Source organism: Neolamprologus multifasciatus, chromosome 13 (genome assembly GCF_963576455.1).
Source record: "Neolamprologus multifasciatus chromosome 13, fNeoMul1.2, whole genome shotgun sequence".
Taxonomy (NCBI): Eukaryota; Metazoa; Chordata; class Actinopteri; order Cichliformes; family Cichlidae; genus Neolamprologus; species Neolamprologus multifasciatus.
In genome coordinates, this window is record NC_140451.1 from 11,619,629 (window position 1) to 11,643,123 (window position 23,495).

Sequence of the window (23,495 nt, forward strand, 5' to 3'; positions counted from 1 at the left end):
TGGAAAAGTTTCAGGACACCAGCCCTCGAAGACTGGAGTTTGACACCCCTTCCTTTGTGAAACACTCACATTCTCTGGTTGGCTGAAGTTCTACTCTCCTGAAGAAAACTATATTGCCAAACGTATTCACTCACTCATCCAAATCATTGAATTCAGGTGTTCCAATCACTTCCATAGCCACAAGTGCATAAAATCAAGCACCTAGGCATGCAGACTCCTCTCTGCATGCTCTCAGGGGCTCAGTTAATTCCAGCATGGTACCGTGATAGGATCCCATCTGTTCAACAAGTTCAGTTGTGAAATTTCATAGAACTGGTTTCTATGGCCGAGCAGCTGCTTCTAAGCCTTACATCACCAAGTGTGACACAAAGCATTGGATGCAGAGGTGCAAAGCACACCGCCAGTGGAACAGTGGAGACATGTTCACTGGAGTCCAACATTAGTGTCTGACTTCACAAATCAGCTTCTTGAATAATGGTCAAAAACTCCCATAAAAATATTCTTGAACCTTGTGGAAAGCCTTCACAGAAGAGGTTAAACTGTCGTAGGTACAAAGAATGGGCCAAGGTCAGATTAAACCCTGTGGATTAAGAATGGGATGACACTTAAGATCATGGAATTCCAAGCTGATCTTTTCCTGTATGTACACTTAGCTGCCATTCACCTGCCTGTCCACCCTCTAATGCATCAGCCTTTTGTAAAACTCTGGCCTTCCACCTCTGTTGGTTCTGGACACGAGACTCAAGTATGAATTCAAACTAAAAAATCAGCGTCAGTATTCAACTGTGCAACTCTGACGCCAAATTAACCTTGTTTCTACACTCTGACAGAAGACCGTCTGCAATCCTGTAAGCACTCACAGCTCCAAACGCTCTCACTCTGTAGACTTTTACGCTTGTGCCTGTAAATAAACCCTTTAAAAACTGATTACTGTGTTTTGGGTCCTGCCTCAGAGTCCAAAACTATGTTGGTTTATGACTATTTAATTGCATTTAGCCATTGACTGTGCAGGCGCTAAGTAGCATCTTACGTCCCGATCAAAAACAAGTAATTTATAAATAACCTTGAGTAGATCTCACCTAAAGTGTTTAGCACTGTATTCCTAACTTTACAAAGGATAAAAAATATTTCAAACTACTTACAACCTGACACCGTAAGGCTTTAAGGTCATAGATAAAATTGCCTCGGTGTCCTGCACTACACAGTAACATTAAGGAATATGACACAAAAGAAAATGGGTTATTTATGACCTCTACGCCCAGCCCAGCAGAGTACACACTGTAAGCCCATGAATATCTCAGAAGATAAACCCCAGCATTTCACACATAACAAAATCACTCCGCCCCCTTGATTAAATTAAGGACCTTAAGTTGTGTTAGTTTTGCGGCTGAAAGACACTCTGAGTCATGCAATCGATTCCTTTTGGCTTCTGAGGTTTAGAAAATGAAGTCATTTCGCCAGCGTGTGGAGCACAGAGAGGGGGATATTGAGACGGCTTTGTAGAGGGATGTAAATAAACAGTACGACAGAGGCGAAGACGAAAAAGAGAGGAACCAAGGGAGGAAAAAGTAGATGATATGGATGCTTTCTCCAGTGAGAGAGATAAGGCTTAAGTGCTCCAGAAAAACTGAGCCGAGCCTGTGCTCTAAATAAGTTAGACATGGTGTAACAAAAGCATCGCCTGTGCTGCTAAATTGCTGTTTTATTATTGTAAACACCATTTTTTTCCAAGGTTTTTTTTGTCTCTCTCTACAAGAAAGCTTGAAAAAGAACACATTTAATCACCCATTAAACTGCAGAAAGAGTTTTCATTATGAAATCTTTTTAACTGTTACCATCAAACAATTTTTAAACACTTTGACACACACTTACTTCCAAGACTTCACAAGACTGATCCCACTTTCATGTCTGAGATGGGGCTGGGAGATTAGGCAGCGATTAAGCAATCATTAAGATTAAAAGCAGTCTAGCTGCACCCTCCTTATACCATGCCACTGTCGCAAAAGACTGGACGCAGGCAGGCTTAGTTACTTACTGATGTGGGAGAAATAATGCCAGCTAAATATTGCCTTTGAATCCTTTCCTGTCCCAGAGGCTTCTCCTTCAAGGTTTGCACTCATTTCTGAAGGGCTGTTTATTATTGGTTTCCCTCACTCTCGCTTCACGCCTTCTTTTCCTGGAACCAAAACAAGCTCTGTTTTCTTTTGTGGGACATAGTTTATCCACTCTGGCTGTTCCACTGTCCATCTTTTCTGCTACCAAAAACAAAATTGCTACCCTCCTCTAGTCGTGGTAAATGTAATCGAGCGTCTGTTTTCCTGTGAGGTTTTGTGCCCAGCACAGTGACAGCAAGGCTCATAGGGAACAAATCAAAACATTGATTGTATTGTTATTCCAATACACCATGCAATCAACATTTAATTGTTAATGATTAGTTAAAGGGATTTTTTTATTGCCACACTGTGTCTTATTTGGGATGAACTATGGAGTACGCCACCATTGCCATTTTTGGTGAATGGTAGTTTATTGCAAGGCAGCCAGCTGTAATTCCCCCAAAACATCTTTTCTTTGGTTAAATAAACTTGATTTTGAGAAATGAAATGTTAGATAGCTTAAACAGAGTCTAGAAGACTGCAATCCTTGCTCTACTCCTCTGTTTCTTTCTAACTGCCTCCCAGCTCCATTTAACATGAGGGTATTGTGTTAAATGAACTAGTACTTCAATCTGTGCTTATTTACTTTGGGAATTTTTCAAGAGTTAGATGTATTTATAGTCTTTCTCAGATCAAACTCTCAAAAATGCTTAAAAACACACTGAATTTCTTGGGTTTGCATTTGCTCAAGTAAAAAAACCCAATTTTTTTTATTTCATGACTAGTAGATAGTTGAATTCAGTCAAAATCTTGTATACTCAGAGTTATCCCACTTTGTTAATCACAATGGATGAAAGCTACACAGCATCTAATTTAAAATTCAATTGGAACCAGTACCAGTAATAGAAGTTAATTCTAAAGGGAGTTTATCGCCTTCTGTTCAGTCTTCATTAGTGTGCCGTTCACTCTTGCTTTGACTGAAATCCCCTTTGCTGGTCTTTGCTTTGAGTCTGGGGTGCGGCCTTATCACAGGAGGACCCACTGGAGTGCAAATAACCGGCACGCTCTTTGTTATCTGAATCTCTTTGTTTGCCACCCGAAAAGCTTTCACATGGTTTTACTCAAAAACAATCATTCACTCAAATTTCATCACACAGCTGTGAACACTGTTGTGAGTGCCTCAGGTGATAATCTTCCCACTTTCCAGCGTCCATTTGTTCTTCCCAAGACAGCTATGTCAGCCATCGAATACTCAATCATTCCCACTTTTTCTGCAGCAGAGGTGAGTTGTAAGTGGGAAGCTCAGGATGCCATTTCAGATCATGTCATAGTAAATAAATTCAATATCTAGTATAATGTTATGAATGAATATTTTTTTAAAAACACTATTACCTTTGACATTTTTAGGGCTTTATTGTCTCGAGTTATGGAAAATTACTGTGAGAGTCTTTATTTTGAGGAATAGCTCAGAGGAAGGCTAGATTAAATCTGAAAGTTACTCTAAACAGTGAAGGTTGTTTACCGTAGACGGGCACATTACAGACAACTTTGTTGTCCTTTCAGTTTCTCTTCCAATAAAATTGAGCTTGTCTTTGGCTTTATCTAAAACTGACCATTATGTGTCCATCTAACTGTTGTTTGTAACAATGTAGCTATGGTCCCAAATCCTAGTGATTAACGTGGACATGGGCAGAATGGAGCCAGTTTTCTGGTGCGAGAAATTGGATAAATGATGGTTTAGTTTTTATTTTAGTCCAAATGTTCCTGTATCCTCAGCAACACTAGCATCTGCTCATAGCTGAGGGACTTTTTGTGGATTACTGTTGTGTAACTTGATGTCACTGAGTCCTATTCTCTGTTTTGTTTCTCTCAACATTACATTTATCTCTGTTAACACCCTGAGACTGGATCTTTCATTTGGGATGAAATGGATGCAACAGAGGCCTGTACTACAAGCTCAAAACATTCAGCATATCGTGCTGATATCTGGATTCACCTCCTCTAACATTGGCATTTGGGATAAGTACTGACAAAAAACTGGTTATGACGTCGCCAAGCTAACCCAAGGTTTCTGCTGCACGTTCATGTGAAAGGGGTGGTGTTGGCAGCATCTGAAAAAATCACAGTTATGGATAAATGTGCTGGCAGCAGGGAGGCTGATTTGATGAGGGAGGAGGGATATAGAAAAATATGAAGAGGCTAAATACAGACTGAAAGCAGGAGTGCTTGAATGTGTGTGAGAGTCACAGTAGTTTAGTATTAAAAGCACTGTATGAATGTGTGTTTACTCAGAAAGACTGGATAAGACCTACTATATAAATAAAGTTTAATGCAGTAAAAAAAAAATGCTGATTGTGAATTTTAACAGACCTATCTATGGGCAGAACTTTGTGCCATCAGAAACTGAATTTGAATAAGTTTGAATCTGAATTGCTCAGGTCAAGGCTCTTTTATATATATATATATATATATATATATATATATATATATATATATATATATACATATGCCTTCTCCAAGTCCACAAAACACATGTAGAGTGGTTGGGCACACTTCCATGCACCCTCAAGTTTCCTAGAGAGGGTAAAGAGCTGGTCCAGTGTTCCATGACCAGGACAAAAACCGCATTCTTCCTCCTGTATCTGAGGTTCAACTAACTGACGGACTCCCCTTTCTAGCACCCTGGCATAGACTTTCTCAGGGAGGCTGAGAAGTGTGATCCCCCAATAATTGGAGCACACCTTCAGGTCCCTCTTCTTAAAGATGGGAACCACTAACCCAGGTCTGCTAATCCAGGAGCATTCAAAAGCGATTTATACAACATGCCACATTCACCCATTTACACACATTCACACAAGCACTCTCGTCTATGCTTTTAAGTGCTTCCTAGCTAACATTCACACACATTCATACTCTGATGGATGCATCAGAGAGTATCTTGAGGTTAGTATCTTGCAGGCAGAGCATTGCTTTTGCTTCCTGAATTGCCTGACAGTTTGCCAGAATCTCTTTCCAAGATAGTCTGAAAGTCTTGATCCATTGCCTCTTTGAACTCCTCCCACACCCAGGTTTTTGCTTCAGCCACGGCCCAAGCCGTGTTCCACTTGGCCTGTTGCTACCTATCAGCTGCCTCCAAAGTTCCACAGGTTAACCAAGCCTGATAGCACTCCTTCTTCAGCCTGATGGTTCCCTTCACAATCCCAAAAATCGATCATCGACCTGCAGTCTAGGCTGTCCTGGTGCCACCTGCACCTGGACACCCTTATGTTCAAGCATGGTGTTTGTTCTGGACAAACTGTGGTTTACACAGAAGCCCAGTAAGAAAATGCCACTTGGGATCAGATCTGGCAGCTCGTTCCTCCGAATCACATCCCTCCAGGTCCCAATCCTGTTTTCCACATGAGCGTTAAAGTCTCCCATTAAGACGACACATTTCTTTGGCGAAGCACTCTCAAGCGCCCCTCCCGGGGAGTCCAAGAAGGCCATTTTACATTCCATTGCCATTTTTGATTGTAGAGCTTCTTACATCTGTACTCTGTAATTATTCAGCCAGTTATTCATTCATCTTTTATGAAGCAGTAGAAATTTCTGCTGTATTTTGCACTGACACTGACATGTCACTGGCTCACCTCCACATGCTACACGTAATCAGAGACTCTTTCAAAGACTTCTATTATTTCTTTTTATATCATCTACTCATGCAGTCAGGTCCTATCAGTCTGGCTGGTTTACTTCTACTTTATTAGTGTTTTTTTTTTTCTTTCTTTCTTTCTTTCTTTCTTTTTTTTAGTGCTCTGAGAACAGCTGGAGTTTGCTGCTTGAAGCTGTGATGAGCAGGTGGAGAGAGTAATTTTTCTTGTTCTCAGATTTGATCCATATTCTTTTTGATTTTGTTAGAAATGGCAAGCCATTAGGAATTTATTTTGCCAATGATTCCATTCCTTATATGACTGAGCAAATTTCAATATAAATTACATACTGAATGATACATTTGACAGTGCCAACGAAATAGAAGGCAGTCTGAATTAGCCTCACAATCATTAAAAATCAACCACTGTTCATTCATATTGCAGTCACAGCTACTGTAAATGGATTAAGTTCCCTTTCCATCCCTGTGGCAGTTCTGAAGACATACTGGTAGAGAAAACCGCTCACTGAATTGAAATGGACAAGGCAAGTTGAGAGAAAGTGTGTTCATAAAAAATATATAATAAAAAGAATTAATTACAACAATTTTTCACAAAACAACTACTCCCGTTTCTAACCCAACATCCCATTAGAGGGGATGTTACATTGGAAATTTATAATCTGTAACACCATCAGATCACAGCGAAAGTTTTAAAACCAACTTTTAGAATTGTTTTAGCATGGTTTTGGTTTCGGACTTGCCCGTGGCTGAAAACATTGCTTATCACTGGCTGTTGTGGGTTACTGAATCTGTGTGGGAGGCAGTCAGTGAGTTGAAATATCTCTGATCTGCTGTTTAGCATGCTAAACCAAGTATATTTTTCCTATTTGTTTTTATTTCTTCAGCTATTCCTTAAAAGTCATCCAAATCAGGGCAAAGCAACATGTTGCCTTCCAGTGCTAGTTATTAAAAATATTCAATTTTGTACCATGAAAAAAGTTTACTTAAAAATAGTGTCTGGACAGCAGCATTTGGCTTTTTGAAATGTTGTGTTTTCTGATTTTCATGTTTGATTTTTTGAACGATGAAACAAAAGCACCAGGTGAGCTATTACCTTCTTTACAAAATACAATAACTGGCCACTCTTTTAGGTACACCTGATCCACTGTTCATTAATGGAATAATAATATTAATATAATAATGTATAAGCCAATAGAATGGAAGTAACTGACATGGTCAAGGCGCCCTGCTAAAGTTCAAAGAAAGAGGAATAAACAGGTTTTAAGTGACTTTTAATCCTGCATAAATGGTTCCAGACAGGCTGGTTTGAGTACCTTAGAATATTTCAAAAAATACAAAATATTTGTCTGTTCTCTAGGTGAAAATGCCTGGTTGATGCTCCAGGTCAGTGGAGAATGGCTAGACTGCTAGCAAGCTGATTTGAAGGCAACCATAACTCAAAAAAAAAAAACAATATTCCATTCATTTTTGTTTATACGGCACCAAATTACAACAGCAGTTGCCTCAAGGCCACAAACGACAACCAAGGTATACTGAAGAACATCTCTCATTGTGTAGCTCAAACCTCGAAGCTACGGCAGCTGAACACCTGGAGTGTCACATGGGCTCACCAAAACCACACAATAGAGTTTTCAAAAATATCAAAGTAATATAAAAGGTTTGCAAGAATGCAGCAGCTGTGGCTGTGGGAGGAGTCCTCGCAGCACATCATCTATGATTCAAAACATGTGGCCACATATCATATTAACACTGATGATGCATAATTGATATCAAAGATAATTTTAGAAATGTTTTGATTCATTTTAAAGAGATGATCACCGCATGAATTCATCTTCCTTAAGCTAATGCTGGGATGAAAGATTTTCTGAATTAATGACGTTAATAGCAAGCATGTCAAGGCTATTTCATGCAACACAGTTCTTCCGGGTAATAATTTAAACCTGTAAGATATATGACTCCTTCGCTGTGATTTTTTTCCCTATTAGAATATCTTATTATATTCTGAGATAAACTTCAGGGTAATATTTTGTTTTTTAAGTCCTGGAAGCAACAGGAGATAACTTCTTTGGGCTGCACAGATGCAGATGACATATTGTGTATACACAGAGAAATGTATGAAATGCATGCTCTGGCTTATACATGCGATTGAGCTATACTGAGGTTTACTGTGAGTCAACACAGATGTGATTTGTTACCGCTTCTAGAAGGGCAGATGTGCACATCAGGCCTGGGCAGTGCACACAGAGTGGATAGTGCAATCTAAGCTGGTACCATCTGCCTTCTGTCGGACTGTGACTGTACCCGATACTGCACGAGGCATCTTGTAGACATGTAGCAGATGGCACAAATGACCGTATGACATTTTGAACAAACCAATAATTTAAGGTGTTGCTGCATCTTCTCATTGTCTGGAAGATGAGATATGTTGCACAGGATTTTAAACTTTTTAATTTGGACACTCTTAGCTACTTTTCTGGCGCACTATCAATATAATTAATCCTCCTAACTAAGTATACATACTCAAACTCCACAGTGGGACTGTATGATAACACATGCAAACACTCTTGGAAACACCGTATGCAAATACCAAATTAAAACACCTTAACTTAGTCACTTTTGTTATGCAAATTTTTTTAAACATATTAATCAGAAGAGTTCATCTGTGGTGTCACAGAATATGACCTTTCCTTTTTTCATATTTCCACTGAAAGCACTGTGTTCTTGCAAGTTGACTGTGACCTTTTACAAACTGGTTTTCTAGCTCTTTGGAGTTTTATACACTCTGCTGAGGAACTTTGAGAGTGTACTTCGCAGTGAACTCAATTTACATGCTTTAAATAATGAAAGACGGAACGGGCTGAATACTATTAAAATGTGTATAATTTAGTTTAGTGAAGGTTTAATGTATAAAGGATAGTAGAGGAATACAACACACTTAATATGAAGCTTTCAATACTACTTTTCCATCTTTCATTTCTTTCTTTACCACGTCATCTAATTAACATTTGAAGCTGCCTGGTGACATAAGTCATTCTTATCTGAATGAATGCAACTGAGTGGTTACTGGAGTGGTCAGACAATAATAACTTTGCTGCAGTTTTTTGAAAAGCAATCACAGCTTGGAGACCTTTGACATTCTATCTGAATTTGTTGATTTGAATCCGTACCTGCCGAGGCGCCTCTTGCAAGTTAGATTGGTTGGATGGAAACTTTTTATGTATCATACAGTCGAGCTGTTTCCCAAACTGCTCAATAGGTTTGGGATTCTATCAGTGGACGGACTGAATATAAGCCAGGTGCTTCTTGGCTGAATAGCGTGGAGCTACTTTTTGTGTCACTGGTTCTAAATAAGCATGCACTATGTATGCTAGGGCCTTGCAAAAATGAAGTTTACCAACACAAAAAGTTTACCACTACCACATATCTTCAAAGCATGCTTGGCAGATGGTGTTAAGCACTCCTCCAGTATTTACTTTAGTTCTCCATTAGCTACATCAGCAGTGATTCTTCCTGGGCCCTGTGACGTTGCATCAATGTACAGTACATAGCAACATTTCAGCATAAACAATTGCTAACACACACACCCCATAACCAGATACATACAGATATACAGATACTCCATTCAACTCCATTCAACCTTCAGATTTTTCATATAGTCAGATGTACCATTAGAGCATGGGCAATACTTAAGACGGGTGAATTTGATTGATCTGTGTTAAAGATTAAAACGTTTTAGCTATAGAATTATCAGATCTCATCCTAGAAACTAATTCACTAATGTTTTGCAAGATAATTTGAAATAAGATACTTTGCTTTCATTGTCTTGGCATAGTATTTGGTAAAAATTAGATTTTTTATTTTCCCCCAATAGTGGTTTTAATCAAACATGCTGTTGTTTATTTATTCCTTATCCAATTACCAGTGAGTGCAACTTCAAATTTAAAACATTAAAAATATTCTCATTTTCTGCTTATTAAAAATATGCATTTTGTAACAAACCAAATATGAAACATTACAAATTTCTCTAGTCCCTTGCTTTTGTTTTATCACAGATACAAACTGATGACAATGTCTGTAAAGCTGGTAACCTACAGCGCATAATTTGAAATATTTTCTTGGGTAAAACTGTCTCATCCAAAAAATCCTAAATAAGCAAAAGGCAGCTGTGTAGGTGCACTCTACTGAACCTTTGTTCCCATGTTTTGATCCATCTGTGGTAAGACTGAACAGGGGGGAGTGAGAAGGAAGAGTGCTTCTCCACATCCAGGAAAAGGATAAGACTGGACCACATGGTGCTAAATAACAAGCTGCTCTGAACTACAGATGAGCCAAAGAACATCAACCCCCTCTGGAAAGAGGGCAGACAGACCATATAGCAGAAATCCACATTTTTATATGGAAGAACTTTTATTGATCTAGAGCAAAAGTTCTCCAAATAAACCGTGTGTCTATGTGGGGCAAAGGGTATGTAACTGTGTTGTAAGAAACTTTAAATTGACAGTATTTTAAACTTTATACAGTTATTGTCTTATCTGAAAAAATAAACCTCTATTCCTCACAAACGGTCTTTTACCTGTCTTTCTTTGATTGCACAAAAGTGATAGGCATGGCTGTATCCATTTCTCTGTTTTCAGGTCATCCAAAACTTGCATGTGGATGCAGCTGCCCCATTCTCTTTATCAACTTGAGAACATTTCTCTAAAACTTTCCACAGCCACCATCCCTTAGATTGCAACATCAAATAGTGGGACACATTTTAAACATATTTATCTTAAAAGAAGCTGTTTTGTGGACCTTCATACACAGATACTGCGTTGAGACGACCCAAGATGCAGACGCAGTGTCCCACAAAAAGTGAGCTGTTAATAGCTGATAAAAGTTTCAGAAAACAAGATGCCAGGAAACCCAGTAAGGAAGTCAAAAAGTAGAATTCAGAATAGCATCTCCAGCCAGGCATTAAAACCAGGACAAACAGACATAAGAAGGACATTTATACATAAACTGGACTAATTAAGAAAGTGGAAACAGGTGGAGAACAAAGAAAAGATGAATATAATTAAGACAATGACAAGGAGGGAAGTAAAATTCAACCAGGAACCAGAGCCTTAATAATATTACAAAAAACCAAACAGAGTGTAAAACAATAAAGGAATCCAGGTTGTGTATTTCTACAGTAATACTGTAGAATCTTTGCTATATCAAATATGTGGATCGTTAACAATGAGACTTCCATAGGACATGCAGAGGGTTGGTGTGACAGCAGAGGATGCTAGTTTGAGATGGAGACCGATGATTCAATGTGTCAACCCTACAGGGAACAGGCGAAAGAAGAACAGGGTATTGAAAAATTCTACATACCAAAACTCAAGAATCAAAAACCTCAAGAGTTAAAACAACAGAAACTGAAACTCAAATCCATAATTGAGAATTAAAACAAAAGCCACAGACCACAGCACATTCAGAGTCTGGTCTCCAGGAAAGTGAAGCCAAAATTAAAGAAGTTGCTTTTGTTGGTCCTGAAATCCTGATGCTTGTTGATGAGGAGTTCAGAAGGAAACTGAAGCCAATTGAATCTGCAGCATCAGAGACATTCATGCTTATTAATTAAGCTGTCCAGAATTTTTTGGCAATCAAAAAAGGGCAGAATTATGCTGAGCTTGTGGAAAACATGCTGAAAGCAGATCAGCTAATAAGTACCAAAATGTCAGTGAAAATGTACTTTTAAAATTCTCGAGTCTTGCAAGATAAAGTAAAGCTTTGCTCCTCTGGACAATCTCTATTTGTCATTTGTTTTTTCTCCTACATTTAAGAATATTATTAAGAACAGAATAAGCGCATTATTATTGCTTATTGCTATTTCCCACCAAAGTATTTTTGATGGGAAACAGGTTAAATTCTAAACATTGTGTTGATATATTATGTTGATATTCAGAAGTGTCAAAATATCAGTGTTTATTTCAAAAGCCGTGACTATGTAGTCAAGCACAGAGAGCTTACTGATGGTCTTTTCCAGCTTCTCACTTCTTCAAGGGAATGTCAGCATGATCAGAGTCACAGACATGCTGAAATGCTAAAAATCACTGAGTCTAAAGTGCAGCTGATGTTAAATTCATAAATGTGTTTTGTCATAATGAGAAAGAATTGACACTGAATGATGGGCAATAAGTTAGAATTCTACATGAGTGGGATGCATATTTCAAATCCCTTAGAAATCTAAATAGAGATATTCCACTTAAGCCACATGGCAGTCTCACGGCGCCACCACACTAAAAGCCAGTGATCACTGCAAATCCTGCTTCGGTGGAGGCTGTGTTTATACAAGAACTTCTTTAAAACATTTCAGTCTATGAAAATATTTGACCAAGCAACAGCTAAACTTTGCCATCTTTAGAGAAATTAGAGAAACCATACAGCCAAAAATAAGAGTATCAGAGTAGTTCCTGGTTTTAAATCGTGTAAAAAATCAAACGTTTTCATCTCTTAATTTAATGGGATGCCATACAATTGTTTTTCAGAAACCTTTTAAAACTGTTTATGGCTGCTGGTCTTATTTAATATTTTGCTTACATGCCTTGGCCATGACAGAGCATAAAAGAAGCATTTGGTAGAGTGACCAGAAAGTCAATTGCAAAACTTTCTGGGCTGTTTTGATTTGGAGAAACAAAAAACCCGGACATATTTTAACATTAAGAGAAGCGAGTTTCAAACGTCAGATACTTCATGTTTGTAATATGGTATTTTAGATTGGCATAAACATGACTGATGTGTTTCTGAGCTCTGCACTAAAAGACACGCTGTTTCTAACAGGCAGATGGATTTATTAAGTTTTCGGATTATCAGTTCCTCTTTAACTATCAGATGCCCTCTTATGAATGCAAATGAAAGAAACAGCTGAAGACAATTTGAGCAATCTAGTAATGTTTACCTGAGGGCTTCAAAACACAGTGATGCAGTGAGGAGATTCTACAGAGAGAAAATTGTGTTTTTCATTTTGGTCGCAAATACCACGTCTGATTGGGTTATTTCCATCCCAGAGGGCATGACAACCTTGATATCAATAATATTACCTTGTAGACAATTTTTGTGAGTGACAGGGGGCAACAGCCAGCAGGTAGATGGAAATGAATCAGTGAATCAAGGCTGAATTCTACATTTCAAGATGATTTTGATCTGCCATTGCTAAAACATGTCTGGCCCAAAAAGAACGTGTCTTTTGATTATCCATAATATGGTGAACACAAAAGTCCAAGACTGATGACAAGTTTGGTCACTGAAGCTGTTTTGTTTAACCTTTTAAAAAATGGGGGGAGAACAAGGAAATTCCTGGAGGCAGGTGATGAATAAAAGCTGCACTCTTTCTCTTCCCTAACATCCCCTTTGTCTTTGCACCTCAGGCTAAAGGTATTGACTAGCGCCTCCTTTCATTTTGTTGGTTAACGGTGCACCTTGTCCAAAGGACTCCAGCAGTGCTGTTTCAAGCCTGACAGCTCCTGGGCTCTGTGCATGCTTTGTGTCTTGTTGCTTATGTCTGATGGTCTAATCTGGACAGAAAGGAGATGCTCGAGGCAGAACAATCCTCAAAGACATTTTATGCCAACTGGTTATTTAACTAGTCTGCCATCACTCTGCCTCTCCTGCATTGTTATGCATACTTTCTTGCTTGCTAAATGCTTGCACATATATATTTTTAATACACTTATTGTAGCAGATGGTAGGAACAAAAGGCTGATATGATTGTTTCGCTGAAGGACTGTCTACCTGAGGGATGCTCATTCATTAAAAGTCCAACTATACACGCTGTGTCATTCGTTGTTTTGTGGATGTTTTAAATCGATGGGCAGAACTTTGTCGTTGGGGTTAGGACATTATCTCAAGAATGACACTTTCTCTCAAATGACTGTCAGACTGCAAACCTTTTTTGGCTCATGAATCCTTTATGAGGTGGAACAAATGTCTTTTGTTAACTTTTGTGCAAAAAGCATTTGCATTTCAAGTCCCTGTGCTTATTTCACTAAATTTCTAGAAACCATACTTAAAAGTCTTCATGCGGTTTCCTCTGGATGTTCAACAAAACCAATAACAAAAGCAGAGGTTCACTCGGGTCTAATAAATCCTGAGCCATTTAACTCATTAAACATTTCATTATTATCTGCCCCTTTACGCCTTGCTTCTTTGTAGCTTGCTAGCAGTTCCTTGAGTCCATCTCATTTATCACTGCTGAGGGTGATACAGAGCTCTGCTTTATGTTTACTAAATCAGGGAAGAAGGAGAGCAAAAGTAAAGCCTTGGGGGATAGACTAAAATCAAAACAGTCAAGACAAGTATAAACCAGCCACTTGAATTTGTATTTATGCTGACATGTGTTTCATGTAACATAGCTACCCTTGGAAATTTGTAGAAGCAAATACCAGTTTTGTACAGTAAATCCTTAGATCAGTAAATCGGACTTGAATTAAAAGACAGAAAAGCAGACCTGAGGGAAAGTTCTTTAAAAATCCATAAAACATAAGATCTGAACGAGAGGGTAAAATAAGAAGGAATAACAAACAGAATTCCAATGCTTTGTGTTAAGAGCTGTAAATGCATGAAGCTCCTTCCTTGTTCCAGCCTCAGATATCCAGTTTGTAAAATACCTCCTTGAACAGTTTGCCATCATTGCTTGTCTTCATTATATTCTATGTTAATCTGCCTGTGGCAATTTATAAGCCTCTTCCAATTACATTTGGGAAGAAATTGACCATTAAGTCTTACATAAGCTAGTGTAATTTAACAAAATGTTTTATTTTCCAATCATAGATAGAACTAATCTGATGGAGCAATGCGATGCAGTAATTCCAGTGATGATCCAGTAATGAAACAAATCATTAGGACTGTAACAGAGCGCAGCCACCTCGCTCAGAAACACCATTATAGAGCTGTGGTTTGTACGGGCCTTGTATTGTTTGCCTTGTTGTCATTGCACTCACTGTCATTACGCTTAGCTCACCATTGTTATGTTAAGCCAGCTGCAGCAGCCAAGTGGTGTAAAACTGACCGCTTCTTTGCAAACACTATTGTGTAGTTTTGGTATAAATTGATGTTCAAGTAATCTGAGAGTTGCAGATGTGGTGTGAGAATATGCAGTTTCACCAGCTGGTTGTATTTTGTTCCCCGTGTCTGGGAGAAACAGGTTAGAACCCATTTACATTTAGTCACCGCGCAGATCACATAGCTATTTAAGCACAAAAAAGCCAAATGTAAATGCATCTTAGAAGGATCGTAGATGGATTTTTGATTGAAGTCTTATTGCTCGAACCAGCTGATGAGAATCATTTAAGCCAGATGGCCTGAAATTAACTGCCATTCAGTTAAAATGGGGAGATATACATATGATTCTGCAGAATGCATACTGAGTTGTGCCAGCATTTATCTGATAATGGATCAATTTGATCACTGAATAACAGACATGGATGAGAGAAAACTGTATGAATGTTAGTCATTAGTAACTTTTGATAATTGCAACCAAAAGTGCTAAATACACAGACATGCAGTCAAAATATTACAATATGGAATGAAAATACAGTTAACAGCAATATCAAACCAAGTTATACACAGAACAAAATAGAATGAAAGAAATAGTGGGATTGGATATTGTGGTGTTGTGGGTTTTGCTTCCCGGTGTCCGTGATGCCTAGGTGAGAGTGGGATGTGCTGTCTGGCCTCTGTTGGGTCTGAAGAGGAACCTCAACACTGATTGGTCCCTTCCTGCATGTTTGTGGTTCAACACGCTTGGGATTTTTGAGCTCGTATAGGTTCTCATTATCGCTCCTTGTTTTGATATTTAAACTCTGGTGATTTGGGGGATTTTAATGAGGGTGAAAGTGTCTTCACAACACAAATCACACAACTACCTGTTAATAATGTTTGTGGCTTTCATTGCAGTAAATGTTGCCCTCTTTGAAAGGTAAAGGGTATTAGCTCTAAATTAGTTTTTACTGAAACAAAGGATCGGGGAGGGTCAGATGCAAACACTTGCAAACTGGGCTGACAGAAATTTCACAACATAACACTTGTTACACTACATGTTGATCTTTATTTGTCTTCGTCCTTTTTGTTCTCTTGTGTTTCACCGTCTCTGACAGAAAGAAGACCCTAGCTAAAATGTAGTTAAGCTTTCAAAAATGTCCGTTGAAGGTCCCATGCATAGACAAAAATGGGCTAATGATGTATAAGAAGAATATGAGGTTCAGTCTGAGGCAGTTTCATCTACAAGAGAAGGAGACCTGTCAATTATTCCTGAAGCCCATTAAAAAGGTGAAAAACTGGGTAAAAAAAATCTCAATACAAAGCCTCATTATACAAAAAAGGTTTGAACTGGTTTTTAAAGGAATCCACAGAGTCAGCTAAACGAAGTTTGCGTGGCAGACTGTTGCAAGGTTTAGGGGCCAGAGACTGAAAGGCTTGCTTACAAACAAATTCAGAGCCTTTAACTGAAGATTGCAAACAGCAGTGTGTCTAATAAGAAGCTGAGATCATTAATCTTGTCGTCCATTTAGTGCTCTACAAGTAACCACAAGAATTTTAAAACAAATCCAACAGACTAATATAAAGAGTTTAAAATTGGAGAAATGTGAGCTTGCTTAGTAGAAGGCCTCAGCAGTCTGGCACCAACATTTTTCTACAGCTTGGAGGGGTGAAAAAGATGATTTATCTATGCTGGGCTTTACCGTAATCTAGACAAAATGGCACAAATCCATGAACAATTCTTTCCAGTTCAGTTGAGGATACTATAGCGCGCAATTTAGAAATACACCTTCAATGAAAGAATTAGGAATGTGGAACAGATTTTATACGAGAGTCAAAGCCTAGGGAAGAATCAAATATTATGCCAAGATTACAAACAGAATTTAGCAGATGAGCAGAAGGAAGTGAGTGCTTGACTTGGAGGAGCTATAATCATTGCTTCAGTCTTGTTAGAATCTAAAACAAGGTAATTGTTGGAGAGGCAAAGGAAAGAAAACAATAATGGGCCCAAGGCTGAACCTTGCTGAACCCCAAGGTTTAGAGACGCAGTGGTGGAAGAGAGCTGGCTTGCCCTAACTGAGAAAGTCCTGTGAGACAAATGCAGCCAAGCAACCAAAATCCCACAGGAGAAAGCAGACATCTGACTTCTTCTTTGCTCAACCAGGGGGAAAAGAAAGTCCAGGGATGGCCTTCTAGTCCTATAATTTAGCGAGCATGCACAAACATCTCAGTCCATTTACTTAATAAAGCCTTTTAAACTCATGTCAAGTTCTCTTGAGCTTTTTGTGACTTACCACATCGGTACACAGCTACAGATGGTACATGTGCTAACATTTCTAGCTGCTAATATGCTATCCGCTGTTAACATCGTAATACACTGAATCCAGTGTTGGGGAGTAACGGAATACATGTACCGCCGTTACGTATTTAAAATGCAAAATATGAGTAACTGTATTCCGTTACAGTTACCGTTTAAAAAGGTGGTATTTAGAATACAGTTACTTTGTTGAAATAAATGGATTACACGGCGGTACTTCCCTGTTTCATATTGTGGCGGGTCAGGACTGTTTGGGTTTCGTTTGACAGCTACGTTCTGTTGTTCCAGGCGGCAGCGTTACGGTTGCCATGGTTACAGGGTGACGCTCTCTGCGTGTTTCCTGGGTGAGAGAGGCCTTTTTGTTGTTGTTGTGCTAAGCTAATAGGCAGAATGCTACTGGTATAGCTCTAAAGAATGTAGCATCATAGGCAGTGTAGTCCGTGCTGCAGGGAGAATGGACCGCCATACACATTATGTCTCTGTGAGCGAGGGAGGGAGAAAAAGGAAAAGTACGAGCTGTCATCGAGCAAAAACGGGAGCTGGAAGCATGTAAATATAATAATAACCACTGCAGCCAAGAAGAGTGCCCGACGAGCCCAGTTGTAAGTAAGCTATTAAGACTCGACTGTACACCGTGTTCGTGTTTTCCTCCAAAAACAATAAGTTCCGTTGGAGCAGCCTTTCAACGCCTCTCTCTGTCTCTCGCTAGCAAAGTTGACCCAGACAACAAAGTAAAGCTAGTTTTCAGCTACGAGCCCGACACAGAACCCACCGTATTAGCCAGAGGTCCCTTTACTACGTACTACGGACCTTCAGTAACAGTAATAAATCACAGCAATAGTACATTCATGTAGTTGTAAACAGCATGATAATATATTAAGTAATCCAAAGTATTTAGAATACGTTACTCTCATTGAGTAACGTAACGGAATACGTTACAGAATACTGTTACGTCCCCTGGCTAGTCTAGGGGGTTGGAGGGACGAACATAAAGGTGGATAGAGAAGGAGGAGCCAAGATGGTAATCTTAGTAGGTTTATTTAACATTGGAGATGGGATTTGAGTCCAGACTGAGGTGTAACGTCAGGGAGAGCCAAGGCCAACATAACAAACAAAACATCCCTGATGTAGAAATAAAAGAAACTTACCTAACTCCAAAGAAACAAAATATACAACCTATAACCATAACCTACCTAACAGCACATAAACAGGAAAAAACAGGGTGTCAAAGCAAAAGGCAGCTCTCCCCTACAAGCAGTCTGGACATGACAACAACAATGCTCATACCAGCTACAAAGGCATGCAAGCCTGCTCAAGTATGGCAACCAAAATGGCCAGAGGGCCCAGAAGCACAGCTCCACAGGCCTTAAATAGTGCTCGGCTGATTACCAATCAGCCGGACTCTGCGCAGCATCCAATCAGGACAGAGGAGGTGGAGCCTGGACAAAACAAAGGGTTAGTAGTGAGAAGAGACATCCTCCTAGGGGATGTAACACCCCCACCCAGAAAAACCTGTCAACCTTACACCATCACATTCTTGAGAGGGCATCTGCCACAATATTTTCACATCCTCTCTTATGCTTTATTTCAATGTTGTAATTTTGTGAAATTAAGGCCCACCTCATCAATCGTTGATTGTTGTTATACATACGAGAGAGGAACACGAGAGGATTGTGATCAGTGAAGACCTCTACAGGTTGGGACGTAGATCCCACATACACATCAAAATGTTGAAGAGCCAGAAGCATGGCCAGAGTCTCCTTTTCAATTGTCGAGTACCGTCTTTGATGAGTATCGAACTTCTTGCCAAAGAAGCAGACAGGATGACTCACTCCTTGTCCATCATCTTGAAGAAGAACAGCTCCAGCCCCCGCCTCACTGGCATCCACTTCAAGCTTGAAAGGTTTAGAAAAGTCTGGAGCAACAAGAACAGGTGAACTCGACAGAAGACCTTTTGCACATTCAAAAGCATGTTGACACTCAGGACTCCAAATGAATGGTACCTTCGGGCTACACAGGTTTGTTAGTGGTGTTACGACTTCAGAAAAATTCCTACAGAAACACCTGTAGTAACCAACCATCCCTAGAAATCTGCGCAGCTCACGGCGTGTTGTTGGCACAGGAAAGTTGAGGATGGCATTAACCTTTGCACTGATAGGGCGGACTTTGCCTTGCCCAACTTCCTTTCCAAGGTAGGTCACTGTAGCCTTACCAAACTCGCATTTAGCCAAGTTGAGGGTCAAGGAAGCATCAGCTAAACACTTGAACACAGTGGCTAAAGTGTCGACATGCTCTGACCAGTTGGAAGAATAGATGACCACATCATCAAGATAAACATTACAGTTTGCTACACCAGATAATACAGTTGACATTAACCTCTGAAAGGTAGCAGGAGCATTTCTCATTCCAAATGCCATGACTGTATATTGTAAAAAGTGATCAGGTGTTACGAAAGCTGAGATTTCTGATGCTCTTTCTGTCAAAGGTACTTGCCAATAACCTTTAAGAAGGTCAAGCTTACTCACATAAGCAGCAGATCCGACGCTGTCAATACAGTCCTCAATACGGGGCAGTGGGAAGGAATCAGGTACTGTTTCTGCATTTACCTTGCGGAAATCTGTGCAAAAGCGAGGTGTTCCATCTGATTTTGGCGTAACCAGGCACGGAGAGCTCCATGGACTATAGCTTGGGATAGCCAACCCATGCTTCAGAAGGTAGTCTACTTCTTTGTTCATCATTTCCCTTTTTGCCATATTCACACGGTAAGCATGCTGCTTAATAGGCACTGCATTCCCAACATCAATGTCGTGCTCTATTACAGTAGTACGGGAAGGCATGTCCCCAAAGAGTTTTAAATGAATGTTGACAAGCCTTTCGATGTCCAACTGTTGCTCACGGGTCAAGTGAGACAGGTATATAGACAACTGGGACAGTACCTCAGAATTAAGCATTCTGGCATTCTGGTAGCTGGCATCACAAAGTTTGAGCCCGTCCTCATCTAAACTCGACCTCAATCCTGAGGAAGAGTTCAACAAGAGAGTTTCTGGAGATGAGATTTGCTCTGATGGAGATGCCACAGACTTATCTGCAGGACCACAGAGAGGATCAGCTCTAGAACGAAAAGGTTTGAGCATATTGAGATGGCACAGGCGCGTTTTACGCTTCCTGTCTGGGGTTTTAATCACATAGTCAGTGTCATTTACTTTCTTATCCACCTGGTATGGTCCACAGAAGCGGGCAGACAATGCAGAGCTAGCAGTTGGTAGAAGAACCAAAACCTTGTCACCTGGATTGAAAGATCGAGGAACGGCTTTCTTATCATACCAACTCTTCATCTTCCCCTGAGCAGAGGAGAGGGCTTCTGCAGCTGCCAACCTGGCCTTATGGAGGCGCTCTCTGAACTGTGAAACATAATCCAGAACATTAGTTTTCACAACATGGTCTGTTGACAAGAACTGTTCTTTCAACAACTTCAAAGGTCCCCGAACAGAGTGACCAAATACTAGTTCATTTGGGCTAAACCCAAGGGATTCCTGCTTAGCTTCACGCATGGCAAACACCATCAGGGGTACTCCCTCATCCCACTCTTTTCCAGTATCCAAGCAGTATTTCTGCAACGTTGCCTTGAGTGTCTGATGCCAGCGCTCTAATGCTCCTTGAGACTCAGGATGGTATGCACTTGACACAACATGCTTAATCCCAAGAGTCTGCATGACCTGCTTAAAAAGTTTAGACAGAAAGTTAGTTCCTTGGTCTGTCTGGACTACTTTTGGTAGACCAAAAGTAGTAAAGAACTTTGTCAAAACTTTAATCACCAAAGGTGCAGTTATTCTTCTGAGTGGGACAGCTTCAGGAAAACGAGTCGAAGTACACATTGCAGTCAGTAAAAACTGATTACCATTCTTCGTCTTAGGCAATGGACCAACACAGTCCACAATGACACGTTCAAAAGGTTCACCGAGTACTGGTATAGGATGAAGAGGAGCTATAGGAACTGTCTGGTTTGGCTTTCCTGCAATCTGACATGTTTTACAAGTGCGGCAAAACTCAACTACATCAGCCTTCAATCCTGGCCAAAAGAAATGGTTGAGTATCTTATTGTACGTTTTTGTAACTCCCAAATGACCAGACAGGGGGTGCTCATGTGCAAGGGAGACTACGTAGTGACGATACTCAAGAGGCACAACAATCTGGTAAGTAGTGCTCCAGTCACAGTCATCAGAACAGCTTCCCTCTACGGCCGCTGTTAAAATTGGGTGTGCAGTCCACTTGCGCATCAAGGCCCCATCTTCCAAGAAATAAGAAGCCTTTTTATTTCCTGTTTCAGAAAGAGAAGTAAAGCATTTAGACAATGAGGGATCAGACTTCTGAGCAGCAATAAGGCTTTCACGTGTGACTGGCAAGTCTAACTGTGAGAGATGGAGATCCTTCCACTTCTCAGTAGTATCCTTTGAGCCACTTTTAGGATCAATCAGGGTTTGCAAATCATCTGTAGCCAGAGCCTGAGCCAACGAGGAGTCTGACAAATCAATTTCTGCAGCTTTACGTCTCGTCTGAGCCCTGGTGAGAACACAAGCAGGAAAAACAGATGGGAAACATGTTGCTAGGTCGTTGCTCTTCAAGTTTGATTCTGGATCGTTTGTTACTTCGGGAACAGGTTGCACTTTTCCACTAGCAATATCATTTCCCAAAATGAACTGCACCCCTTTTATGGGAAGTGAGGGGCGTACTGCCACAGAGAAAATGCCATTAACCAACTTTGACTTGATGTATACATAATGCAAAGGAGCTTCAACATAGCCCATTTCAACTCCTTGAATCAGAATGCTACCATGACAAGAGGAAAGGTCACTCAAGGGTAATACATCAGATAAAATCACAGATCGTGACCCTCCCGTATCTCTGAGTATTCGAATGGGTTTTTCATCCTCAGGCTTCCCAGTCAATGACACAGTGGCATCTAAGAGGAAGGGTTTGAAGCAGGGATCAACTCCTTCACTTTGGCCCCCTCTCTCAGCGTGAATGGTTTTAATTAAGCCCACTCCTTTTGGTGACTGGTTCTTGCGTTTCAAAGCGGGACATTCAACAAAAACATGGCCAAGTTTATGACAATAGAAACATTCCCTTTCAGTCCTTGAAGCAAAAGTCTGTCGTGGGCTTGAAGGATCCTTTCGTGGGGGAGGTTCTCTGGTGGTAACTTCACGTTTCTGCACAAAAACAGTTTTATGAGTCAACACAAATTCATCAGCTATCACAGCTGCTTCTTTCAAAGTGGAAACCTTCTGTTCGTTAAGATGTACAACAATGCGTTCTGGCAGGCCATTTTTGAACTCTTCCAGCAGGATCAGTTCACGTAAGGAGTTGTAGTCAGGAACTTTACTTGCTGTTATCCATCTATCAAAAAGAGTAGCTTTTTCACGAGCAAACTCTACAAAAGTCTGATTTGCTGTTCTTTTGTGATTGCGAAAGCGTTGCCTATACGCTTCAGGAACCAGTTCATAAGCAGCAAGGATAGCAGACTTCACTACATCATATTTCAAACTTTCTTCCAAAGACAAAGCAGAACAGACTTCTTGTGCTTTGCCAACCAATTTGCACTGGAGAAGCAATGGCCAAACTTCTCTCGGCCAGTGCAATGAGGCAGCAACACGTTCAAACACATTGAAATATGTATCAACTTCTGATTCACGAAAAGGAGGTACCAACACAATGTTTTTACTCACATTAAAACCACCTGGGTTTACATGGGAGGAGGTTGTTTCACCAACAGATGAATTTGCAGAACTAGGTTGAGTAGGAGTGCTTCTTGAAGTCTGTGCCTGTAACTCCAACTGACGCAGTCTGACCTCCCTTTCAGTCTGCAACTCCAGCTCCAACCTTTTCAGCTTTAACGCCTTTTCTGTCTCTGCTTCCAACTCCAACCTGCGAAGATCCAGCTCTGCCTGACGAGCTTGGGCTTTATCCTGAGCCTCCAATTGTAATTTAGCCAAACGTACCTTGAGTAACACTTCTTGTCTTGAACGAGGAGAAGATGGAGTAGCAAAAGAAGGTGAGCCATTAGTGCTTAACTTTTCCACCGTTTGTTGCTCCACAGCAGCAGGGTTTTGCCCTTCTTCCTTTAACACAGCAGGCTTCACTCCTTTGTTAGGGGCCCTGTCAAGAGGAACTGGCAAACGAGGTGGTTTAGAAACAGGTAGCAGGCCTTCTTCCACAAGTTTGTTTGAAACAGCAATCTTCAAGTCCTCTTTCACCAATTGCCTTGATACATTTAACTCAAAATGTGCTGCTATAGCAAACAAATCATGTTTTCTACACACGTTCAGCTCCTCCCAAGAAGGACTACTCAAAAATGCACTCAAACTGAAAACACCAGTTGCCATACTAACCACCTCTGCCAATAAACCAGCGGAAACAACCAACTCCAAACCTTCAC